General features: G+C 38.1%; 1 protein-coding gene across 1 annotated transcript in view; it reads left to right on the forward strand.

The window, feature by feature from the left end:
• LOC109043807 (LIM domain only protein 3) overlaps positions 1–6,469 on the forward strand; it is a 108,636-nt gene extending 102,167 nt beyond the window's left edge. The window contains exon 5 of the mRNA XM_072306292.1: positions 1,951–6,469. The gene's annotated coding sequence lies outside the window, so the exon portion shown is untranslated. The remainder of the gene's footprint in view (positions 1–1,950) is intronic.
• The last annotated feature ends 4,651 nt before the right edge of the window (positions 6,470–11,120 follow it).

An 11,120-nucleotide genomic window follows, 5' to 3' on the forward strand; every position in this document is an offset into this window, starting at 1 on the left:
CTCTTGACATTTTCTGATATGGTCATTCAAAAATGGAAGAATATTCTGATTCCCCAATAATCACCCTGCACTGATTTGCTCCCAACATTGCAGTGGAGAGTTTGTCTTGGTGCACAGGTGGACTCTCAGGATAGCGTGGGATATCGCCTCACTTTTGGCCTCAACTTGAGAGCTTTTTTTGAGCTTGAGAGTTAATTTCAGAGGAAACCAGTGGCACCATCGTGTTTCTCGCGAACTTTTACATAGAAATCAGTAGTCAAATCGCAAATTTCTGACACATGCAACATCTCCATTCTGTGGGAGCGAGACGTTAATTCTGGATCGAATTTTTTACTATGCGTTATTGGTACTCTGCCTCTTATCCGTTTTAATACATGCGTTCGATCCTGATCGGAGGCGCCCAAACCGATATCAATCTCGAATGAAGGAGTTATAAATGAGGGGGAGGGACAGGGGGCATAAAATTGTATGGCCGCACGCTTGGGGGATGAGCAGGGGGCTTGCCTGGCACCGATGCCTCATCTCCGGGAGACATCCACGGAAACCCCCTCGTGGGCCCTACCGTAAACCCTTCAGTACAAAGCGTTGCGTGTATTTCCCAACGCACTTTTGAGGGTTCGAGTCTAACGTCATGTTGCTTTACGAAAGGAGTATTAATATCCGATGACTTTAGTTAAACGTTGAAATGTGCGCGTTTTTTATCGTGGAATAAAGGAACTAAGGATGATGCTCGTAATTAGCAACCAGTGGAGCTGTACGTGAATTTTCCTCGCGTAGTTATTTGAATTTCCCTACAAATGATTAGCTTTTTAAAGCTTTTTTGAAACAGGTTGAAACGGTATTGTACGCTGGAAAAAGTTGAGTTTACTACGTTTTTTTTAAAAGCCGTGTTACGAAATTGCTAATCTTCTCATTCCGTTGCAATAATTGTGAGATACTTTCGTATTTAAAGGAATGGTGTCTCCCAAGCGGAGGGGGATTTCTTGAGCGTTGTAGGCCCCTTCGATCGCATGAGCTAAAATTTTCCCCGCAGAAAAGTCATTTTCTGAAATTTTGGGATTTCCTACCTTCGAAGCCGCCCTCCTCTTACAATTAAAAAATGTTCACCCTAGACCTCAAGAAAAACTTCCTGTCACGCTATTCTTCGTACTAACAGTTTAATGTTTATTGCGCAGCAACCGCGGCAAAGCCTTCATATCTCTACTTTTTTAACAGAAACGTATCCTCCCCATCCAACCTCCGAGAGATTCGAATCAATGAATCACAGGGAAAATGGTCGTTCTTGTAATTTTCGCTGAAATTAAAATTCATACTGAAAACGGTCATTAGACGACCAATTTCAAAGTGTTTCATAGCTTTTGAAGAGGTCTTATCATTATTTGAACTTGAGGCAATTCAATTGATGGCATCCGTGCCTGGCTAATTGGAAAATCTCTCTGATGATGTCACGATCCATGATTCCATCCGCAATAGCTCATTACACATGTGGAAAAAGTGGAACATTTTCATCCTGGCAGGCAACATCGTTTCGGTACTGTTGCAGAAGGGATCGAACAAGTTTCGGCCGAGGAAGGGAAGAGAGGGATAGGGGGTGGTTAAAGAGATGCGATGGTTCCATTAGCGTGATTAGACGCGCGTTGGTTGGATGGTCGGGTCGAGGAGAGAATTCCTTCACTACTTTAAATTACTTCTCCTTAAGTGGATTGAAGTTCGTATTTAAGTTATATTTAACTAATTAACTGCCCCTCTTCTGCGACCCCTTTGCGGTTTTTATCGGGACACATACCTGTCAATCTTCGGCCATCCCAATGAAGCACAACATATTCGATGCAACTTGAATCTATCTTGACCATGTAAAATAGTTTGACAGTTAAAAAGCATTTCAGACGAATCAAATTGGCTTCGTACAACTTCTAATAAATTTGAATTATGTTATTTTGTATGTTGCAGACGAGGAAACACTGTAGCCTAGTATCTCCATCCGGATTCGAAGTCAGAGCTCTGATGACGGGGTCTGATTCGCCTTGATTATCGCAACTTCCTATTCACCAGTAGTTCGTACGGAAACACCTCGCATCACCCAACGACCAATAGGAGCGCTCCGCCATTATTGTTTCCCGAGTGGTTTGTCTGCAAACTCCCTCACCTTCCAGTGTTTTATTAGATTCTATTTCTATTTTAAGGTGGTCTTTCATTGTGAGCAATCCATGAGCCTATCTTTTTCTCCCAATTGTAAGATTGTTTCACCGTTGTTCCTTCAGACTATTTCATGTATACAATGCAGTCTATAACACGTAACAACTGAGTGGCAGGTATTGCAAGTAGTAAGCGACTGTGTACTTTCTCCTCTGAGGAATATTTAATATTTTTTTTCATCTCCGCTAAGAGATCTTGAAATGGAAACATAATAGCGTGAATTCGCTCCCTGATTTTTTTGGCAAAGATTTGCTCTATTAAGAAAAAACTCTACCTTTGAAAGCGCGAAAACCCCCTTCTTTCAGTGCATTTTCCGAGAGAAATATTTTCGTATTGAACGAGGAGAGGACAACGTGTTAGAAAAAATTTCTCAATTTCCTTTTCAATATGATTATTTTATTTACTTTTTTTATTTCCAAGCTTTTTTCATAAACGTCTATGCCACGGTTCTTTATGACTTGAAAATGCCAATAGTTATTTATTTATTTATTACGGTGATTTCAGTCCCTCTTGAATCTACCAGCCAATAATAAGGCACGCTGTCTCTACAAATAATAAGTAAATTAATTTTTGTCTAATCTCCTTACTTTACTTTCTCTCCATACTTAGTATTTGCAAAAATACTACTCCCAAGAATTGCTCCATTGAAGCTTATTTGGATTGAATTTTGAAAAAAATAACGAAACGATTAAATAAACAAATATATGAAAAAAGGGGAAGAAAGAAAACATCACCACATGATGCGTCAAATTTGCGTCCGTCAATGTTCTTTCTCAAGAGACCAGTACCGTTGAAGGAACACCTGTGCTCTCCTTGGATAAAAAGCAGAATAAAGAAATTCATAAAACTCGTTGTATCGTTTCCCAAATGACACTCAAATTTTCAAGTCATTTTGATCATGATGACGAGAAAACTCGTGTGCTAATACCAGTCTTCTATGTATGAGGCGTTCCGAGTCACCGGAATCATATGCTTGAAAGTCTAATCTGTCAAAGCGCCTTCATCTGGCCGTGATACCGCCCCGCGACCGGAGCGATCGAATAGTGGTATCGCGCCCCCAGACACAGCACTCACGACTATGAGAGATAGAGAAGAATTTTCTCCATTTCGCCGTCGCATCGATCACAATCCTGCAACTTTGTTTGTTGTATCGATGCGTTAAAATTCAATGCTTTATCTTGAAATTTACCTTTATGAAAATGTGGACGTAATATCCTGTGACATCAGTTTTTCAGCGTCCAGAAATGTATCACGCACGCTGAAATTCTTAACCGACGAGAGATTTTTGCGGAATTGAAATGCGCGACCTCAGTGGCGATTCTTGACAGTTGGCAACGTTTTTTCCTCCATTTAAATGTATGCAAAACAATCGATTCTTGCCTCACCTATAATCGATATTTTCAATGGATATAAATGGAGGAAAAGCATTGTTTTTAAGCTGGAAAATCACCACCGCGTGACCTGCCACTCAGTTTTCAGCGTTGAAAGTCTTAGGAGAGAGAGGCGATCAAAAATCATCAAAACCTTTAACAAATCCCCTAATTATTTTGGTGCTTGCCTTTTAATTGTTTCGGCAACCCTTTTTTTCTTGATTGATGGTTTCTTTTTACTTACTTTTTAAATTTCGAGTTGCCCCATCAGTTTGCACACCGAATCAAAACGCATCTGTCCGTGTTGTCCCTCAGTTGTGTCCATTGTTGAACCTTGTTGACTAATTTATTCGCTTTTGTTTCAATAATTGTAAAACACTGTTTTCTTATGGTTGTAAGCTCGTAAGTTGTACATACTTTGTAGTAGTGATCAGGAAACAAATGTTGTAATTTAACTGTGTAAATAGCCAGTTGTAAGCCTCTTAGCCTAAACCAGGGTTACCTAATTGTCTGGGATAATTTCAGGCAATTAGGCAATTCTTTTCAAGGAGGGAAACTCTTCCTTGCCTAATGGACACCCTGCCCAAATCTTGTATGCATAATTTTTGTTCCCCAAAAAAAGACAATCTGTCATTGACCCATCTTGAGTGCGGTTGACATGAACTCTTTTTGTTGTTTCGTTTTGTTCTTTATTTTCCTTTTCTCCTTTTTTAATCGTTAACAATCACCTTTTTGATTGATATAACTTTAACTGTGATAAGACGATGATTCGAAAGAAAGATGTCGTGTCTGATGTTGGTGTTTTTGACGCTCCTATCCCCTATGTGTTGAGTCGTTGAATCAGATTTCTTTTTGTCTCCCCTCCATTACAAAATCAATCATTGACATTGCGTCAAAACGAAAGAGAAAAAAAACAACCCGAAAATTTCAATTTTATTTTCTACAGACTTTCGAAAAGTTAATATTAGTATCCAACTCTTCAGCACAAACTAATATGTGTCTCTGAAAGAGGAAGTTATAAATAAGTCATATTCTGTACGATTAGGCCACGAGATCCTATCTCATCAATGAGTACGTCGAACTGATTTCTATGCTTCTGATCCTCCCATGTATTTCTGTAACCAAGATTCTCATGAGTGTCTCTACTTCTCACAATTTTCTCCCACCTTTCCTCTTTTTTCAAATAAATAATGACTGTAGTAAAGACTTTTCTCACCCTCATACAAACCTATCGTAATGTATCACGTTTTCTAATAATCATACATGTTGTGCCAAAGGGAATTATACATCTTGAATATTTTTTGGACGAATTCGAATATCGGGGGGGGGGGGGGGATATAGAAATGACGTGGAATATTGGAATCATGTGTGGAAAATATGTTCCTCTCAAAAATATTAACACGAATTTCTGCGTTTTTCGATATTCGAATTCGTTCAAAAGATATTTAAGCTGGCCACTTTCTTTTAGCACACCCTGTTAGTCTCAATCTTGGTCATTCAAATATTTACTATGTCAATGAATTTTAACAATAAAGAAAGCTTAAGCTTACACGAAAAGAAGAGAAGAGTTGGCACATGGCACTGTGAATTTTGCCTTTTTGACTGGTGTTGGAGCCAAAACACACCTGACCGATTTTGTAATTGTAAAATCAGCATGGAATTATAACAACTTTGTTCTTTTAAAGTTCAGCCATGCGACTTTATCTAAAGACGACAACAGATTATAAACGACCTTAAAGTTACTTTTCGAGTGATTAATGGACTATGTTGTTGAACCAAGTTATTTAAACTAACTAAGCAATTTTAGATTGGAAGGGCTTACATTTTCTTGCCAAGTATGTTACAAGTACTTTACTATACCATACAGGTTTTTTACTCTTCTTTTTTTGTCTTATTTTTTAAATACTTTTTGAACAATTTAGGATGAAAATAACTGTAGCCCAGTCTAAGGATTTTTCCATCTGCCATTTGGACCTAATTTTGCAACAAGGAAATTCTATTTCTGGCACATTCACACAGACACTCATCGGCAGAGGAAAATTGCATACGTAAATTTAAACTTTGTACTTACACCGTTTCTAATACAGTGTGACAAGTTCTTGAAGAGTCGGTGAATTTTGTTGTGGAACCTTGAAATTTTTTCCTCCCGTCAGAGCATCGTTTTCTTTCAATTTCAGGAAACTTTGCCCCTAACATTTTTCGTCCTTTGAATTTTTATGAGAAATCATGCTAAAAGGAAAGAAACATTGAAGAGTCAGAGAATTTTATGCTCAAAATCCATGAAAAATCCGGGAATTGTGAAGTGCATAAGAAAACTTGTAACCTTGTAAAATGAGCCAGAAGTACTATTTCCTAATTGCCGAATGCAGTCCATTTTACCCACCCTGCATCCTTTTGTTTTGCTCAATCTTTATAGTGCTGTGTACTTCTGTGCAGCCGTTCTCTATTGTTTTTCGTTTTGTATTTCGTCAATTTTAGATCTCTTTGTTTTTCTGAATAGATCACTCCTATTTTGTAAATCGTTGAATTTTTATTGCCACGATATTGTTTCGATGCCCAAATGTGAAAAATTGAGTCGTTGTGATCATGAAATAATGAGCATGCGTGAATGAGGGCTCTTCACTCAATCGGTGGAAACGCTCGTCCTCAAGTTTTCCTCGTGAAAATCACAAATTTGGACTCTCGCAGATCTACCAGATGAGCGGATCCTTCTGTTGCCTTACCGTCTTTAAGTAGTTGACCTCCTGTTCACGGACTGGAATAATACGCGAAAATGAAAATAATGCCTCGCCGATCGGTCCTCCAAGTTGGCGACGTTACAAACAGCCCTGTTCAAATTACACTGAACCTCCGTTGTTTCTACTTATTAGGCTTCAACTGTAACGAGAGACAAAAAAAAAGGGGGGAAAAAGAGAAGATTTTTTTCGTTAAAACTGAGGTGATGTGTTGAGACATTACTTTTGATCCATACGCCTCTATTTGTAACAAGCGAGGAGGGACAGAGTTTGTACAGGGGGATCTAAGAAAAATCTCAATTCCTCAAAAAAAAAAACCGGCTAAAATGACTAAAATATTGATGTTCTGCGTAAACAGCCATCGCTAGTTTATTAATATCCTCAAGGACGTCAAATCAAAGTTCTGAAGTTTTACGAGTTTCTCTGAAATATGTAATTTCTTATTCTCAAACCTTGAATTTATTTAAAATAAGAAATGTACGTCATTTTTGGGGGTTTTCCCCCAAATGATGCGGAACTAATTTCTAAATGTAGTGATTTAGCTCTCTCACCTTTCTTAGTTTCTTATTTTTTGTCTCTTTTCTCTGAATCCGTCGGAAGGCACTCTGAAAAACTCCAGTTCTATTGTAAGTCGAGAACCTGAGTGTGTCCTTTATTTCCTAATTTGAGGAATAAAAACCAAGCGACAAAGACGTAAATTAAATTCAGGGCGACTAAGAAATGCTCGTTGGAATTAATGACTTTTGTAGAAAGAGCTCAAATGCATGCCGTCTCATTCTCACCGTTTCCCGATTCAGGTTTAAAGTTATTAGAGTATACTCAAGGAACTATCGTAAAAAGGAACGTACTTGTGCGCTTGAGAAATATTTACATCGAATATTCGTATACGCCTATGGTAAAACGGTGGTGGTTTTTACGTGTTACCGCCTGACCCTTCTCTACCTTTTACTCCTTGCAAGTATGAGAATGTTCCGACTTGAATGAAAATTCAAGTAGAATATCAGATACACCATATGGTATCCTTTATTTCCGAATACTTGCTATCAAAGGCAGCAGTGGAAATGAAAAAGGTAAAAAAAATCGTCTCCTCTTTAGACTCAATCCCAAGCTCAATTTTGTCGAAAATTGTTGGCAATTGATTGAAATTCAATTAAGTGGCAATACATTGCAATATTTTGTTATTTTGTATTTATAACTGTAATTTTATTTTAAATATATTTCGAAACTAGGCAACTTCAACGTTGATAGATCATATTTTTCTGTACTTATTATTTTAATTGATCATGGCCATTGTACATTTGTGTATTATACCTTTGAATTATTAAAAAAAAATAATAATAATTCTTGAAAAAAATAAATCTTTCTTTCTTATTTTTATCCGTCACCTCGTTCTTACTTCAAAGCGAATACGGAAGATCGAGAATGTAATAGAATATTCAGAATTTCAGTAGAAGTAAAACAATACAGTACACAAGTATTAGAAAAGTGAGCAATTACCTAAAATCAATATCTTCAGTACCCTTCTTGGTAACCTTCTTGGTAGTCTTTTCCTACTAATTTACAGTGCAGCATCCGTATTCTTTCAAGACGTCCAACATCTTCAAGAATAAACAACAACCTCATCTTTGTCAAGAGCTTTACACTTTTTGAGCATCAATCTCAATGGTATTATTGAAGTGAATTCGTATTGTTATTCATAAAGAAACGACCACCTCTCGCTGCTAAAATACATGTATTTCTCTGGAATTAACGTTTATTATAAGATTGTCACACATATAATTGAACTCAGCATAAGCACTGGATGAGAGAAGTTACAGCAGAATATGGGTGACATCAAGATAACAGGAATATTCGTGTGGTCGGTGGTTATGAGTGACGTATGACAAACCAATAAAAAACCCAGATAATTAATCGAAAGAAATGATATACCCGAGTTCGTTCATGTACAATATTATCACTCAGTCGATTTGCTTTATCGAGTATATTTATCAGGTTGATACAAAACTTCCTCTAACCGATTCCTTTAACTAAGAATATTTTCTCCGAAAATGAAAGTTACATCTTTTCCCAGACGTCACATGAGTAAGAAAGTCTTCAACTGGCCACAAAGCATTACATTTTTGTGGCTTGGGCAGATATAACACTTTAAAATCACTGGATGTATATGTTTAATTATTTAAAATCAGTTTTTTAAAAAAAATTATAAGTTAAACTGAAGAAAGGCACTTGAAATTCACGAAGGAGAGACAAAGTTTTTCAAGAAACTTCTTAAAAAATTCAAGGAAACCCGTGAGTCTATTCAATTTCAGGTGGATATCCATTTTGGATGTGAAGCAGTGGCGTAGCGTGAATTATCGATTATCGATATTTCTCCATTTGAAGCTATGGTAAAGAATCGATTATTAAGGTGTTCGCTGCAAACACCCTGTTTATCGATCCTTTTCCATAGGTTAGAATGACAGATCAATCGATATATCGCAAAGCACGCCACGCCACTGATGTGAAGCTGGAGCGTGGTCGATTCTTCTAAGACACTGAAAGTCACTATACCCCTGTGTGTCAATAATGCAACGAGATCATTAAAGATATTAGATGAAAATGACGAATCCACCTTCTTCTTTTTTCAAAAAACATAACAATAATCAACAATTTGTGCTTGTCACAATTATTGTTCGTTAAATGACGTCAAACTCTTAAAGGCATTCAACTTGTCTCCAGATTCCTCGGCGACTCTCATTGTAAATTTCACTTTTGATTGATTCTCGATTGAACGTATTGAAATCAAAAGGAGCCATATCCATATTGTGACATGAACCCTGTCTTGAATGCGTTCCTTTGCATCTCAGGACTCTTGTCGGAATGGATATAGTTTCTTTTGATTTAAATACGTTAAATTAATGGAGCTCTTGCAGTGCGTCAGGAATTTGTGAGTTAAGCAGCTACTGATTCCCATGTAACATTTCGCGAAAAACGCGATGGTGCTACTGGTTTTCTCTGAAACTTTCCAGGGTCAGACTGGCTCGTATCTAAGGGCGTACACCCTTGGCTGGTTAAAGGGGCGTAATGAGATATTTCCTGGTATGGCATCCCCTACGTGGAGAGGGGATTAGAAAATTTTGGCAAAGCAGCACAAGTTTACGCTATTTTCAGATTCAAAGTTTATTAATCGTGCGGAGTAAAAATTGCAAAATTAAACGTATTGAAGTAACCGACAGACTTCTGAAATTAAAGAAAACATAAAAAATTAAAGCCACCAGACGCATTCAAGCACCATTATTTCCAAAAGAACCGAGCTAGTGCTGCGGGTTTACACGAGCTGAAGTCGTGGGTCTGCAAATCCATCCTAAAAAAAAATCAGACAAGAACCTGAAAAAAGAAGAAAGAACGAGTATCAACACACGAAGACAGGAAAGACGTATTTGGGCCTCTTTTTAACTTTTCTCCCGAATCTGAGCAACGCCTCACTAACAGCATGTGGCAGAGCATTGAGAGCTCACGTTTCGCGTCATCGCGCCTTCAATTTTTCAGATGCAGCACGGACGTCCATCAAGTACGAATAGTTGTATCTCTGCGCCGTCGTAAACGCTAATCCTTTCCCTCCCTCTATTTCCATATTGTATTTGATTCCGTTTGTCTTATTCGTAATGGTGCTTCAAACTAGTAGCATAGAGCAGAGCATTGCGAGTTCACGACTCACGCCATCGCGTCTTACATTTTTCATATGCAATGTGGACATCCATCTTGCGCGAATAGTTGTATCGCGTTTACACTTTGGATGCCTCTTATTTTTGAATTTCGAGATAAATGAAGGTTAAGTTTGCCCGAGATATGCTACGGTATGTCCAAATCAAAAGTCATTTTGAAAAGGAAAAAATGTGTTTAAAGGTCTCTCAAGAGGTCTATAAAGAGTGCGTATGTCTAAAAATCGAACCGACCATCGCTACTAAGGGAGTTACATATAGAGAATGAAGGAGTGGGATGATGAAGCGCCTGTGTGTTAATTAAAATGTGAAAATTTCACAGAAAAGTGTTCACGCTTCAGAAAGTAGTTCTCGGACCTCTGTTCACCATTATCATGTGTGAAAGCATCTTTTTTTACTCCTAACTCTCTCTTCTTCCGTTCATTTAAGAAATTTTCCGCAAATATTCTAGGTCGTAATTTTTATCTCTTCTGATTTTGCTATCTGCCCGAGGGGCGCGTTTTCGGTGCGCCAAGGGAACGTATCTGCCAATGGCATATTGGCCTTATGGTCAGTCCGATCCTGTCTGTAACGAGCTCCAAAGCTCAAAATATATACGCTCTCAAAGTTGAGTCTGTTATGCGGATATCCCGTACTGGCTTTAGCGCCCTTAAACTACGGCCTTAACGGTCAAAACTGCAGTAGCGGCACAGGAAAACCGAAAAACCAAGCGGGGACGCTACTTCAATATTAAGCTTCCATCGCCTTGCTAAGGCGCAGGATACAACTATTCGAACTCTCCGGAACGCGTGAGGTATTACGCCTCAATTGAAGGCGTTTTCGAATCTTCCGTGTTACTTGACGAGATTCTCCAAATTGTTTTGCATTATATTGTTGATTTGAGTTACTTTTAAAGTTTAGTTAAATTATTCCTGCTTCTACATTTTTAATTATTCTGCAAAAATTATCCATTTGCGAAATACAATCCTGGCTTTAGCGCCCTTAAACTACGGCCTTAACGGTCAAAACTGCAGTAGCGGCACGGGAAAACCGAAAAACTAAGCGGGGACGCTACTTCAATATCAAGCTTCCATCGCCTTGCTAAGGCGCAGGGATACAACTATTCGAACTCTCCGGAA

The sequence above is a fragment of the Bemisia tabaci genome, chromosome 1, assembly GCF_918797505.1.
Source record: "Bemisia tabaci chromosome 1, PGI_BMITA_v3".
Classification (NCBI taxonomy): Eukaryota; Metazoa; Arthropoda; class Insecta; order Hemiptera; family Aleyrodidae; genus Bemisia; species Bemisia tabaci.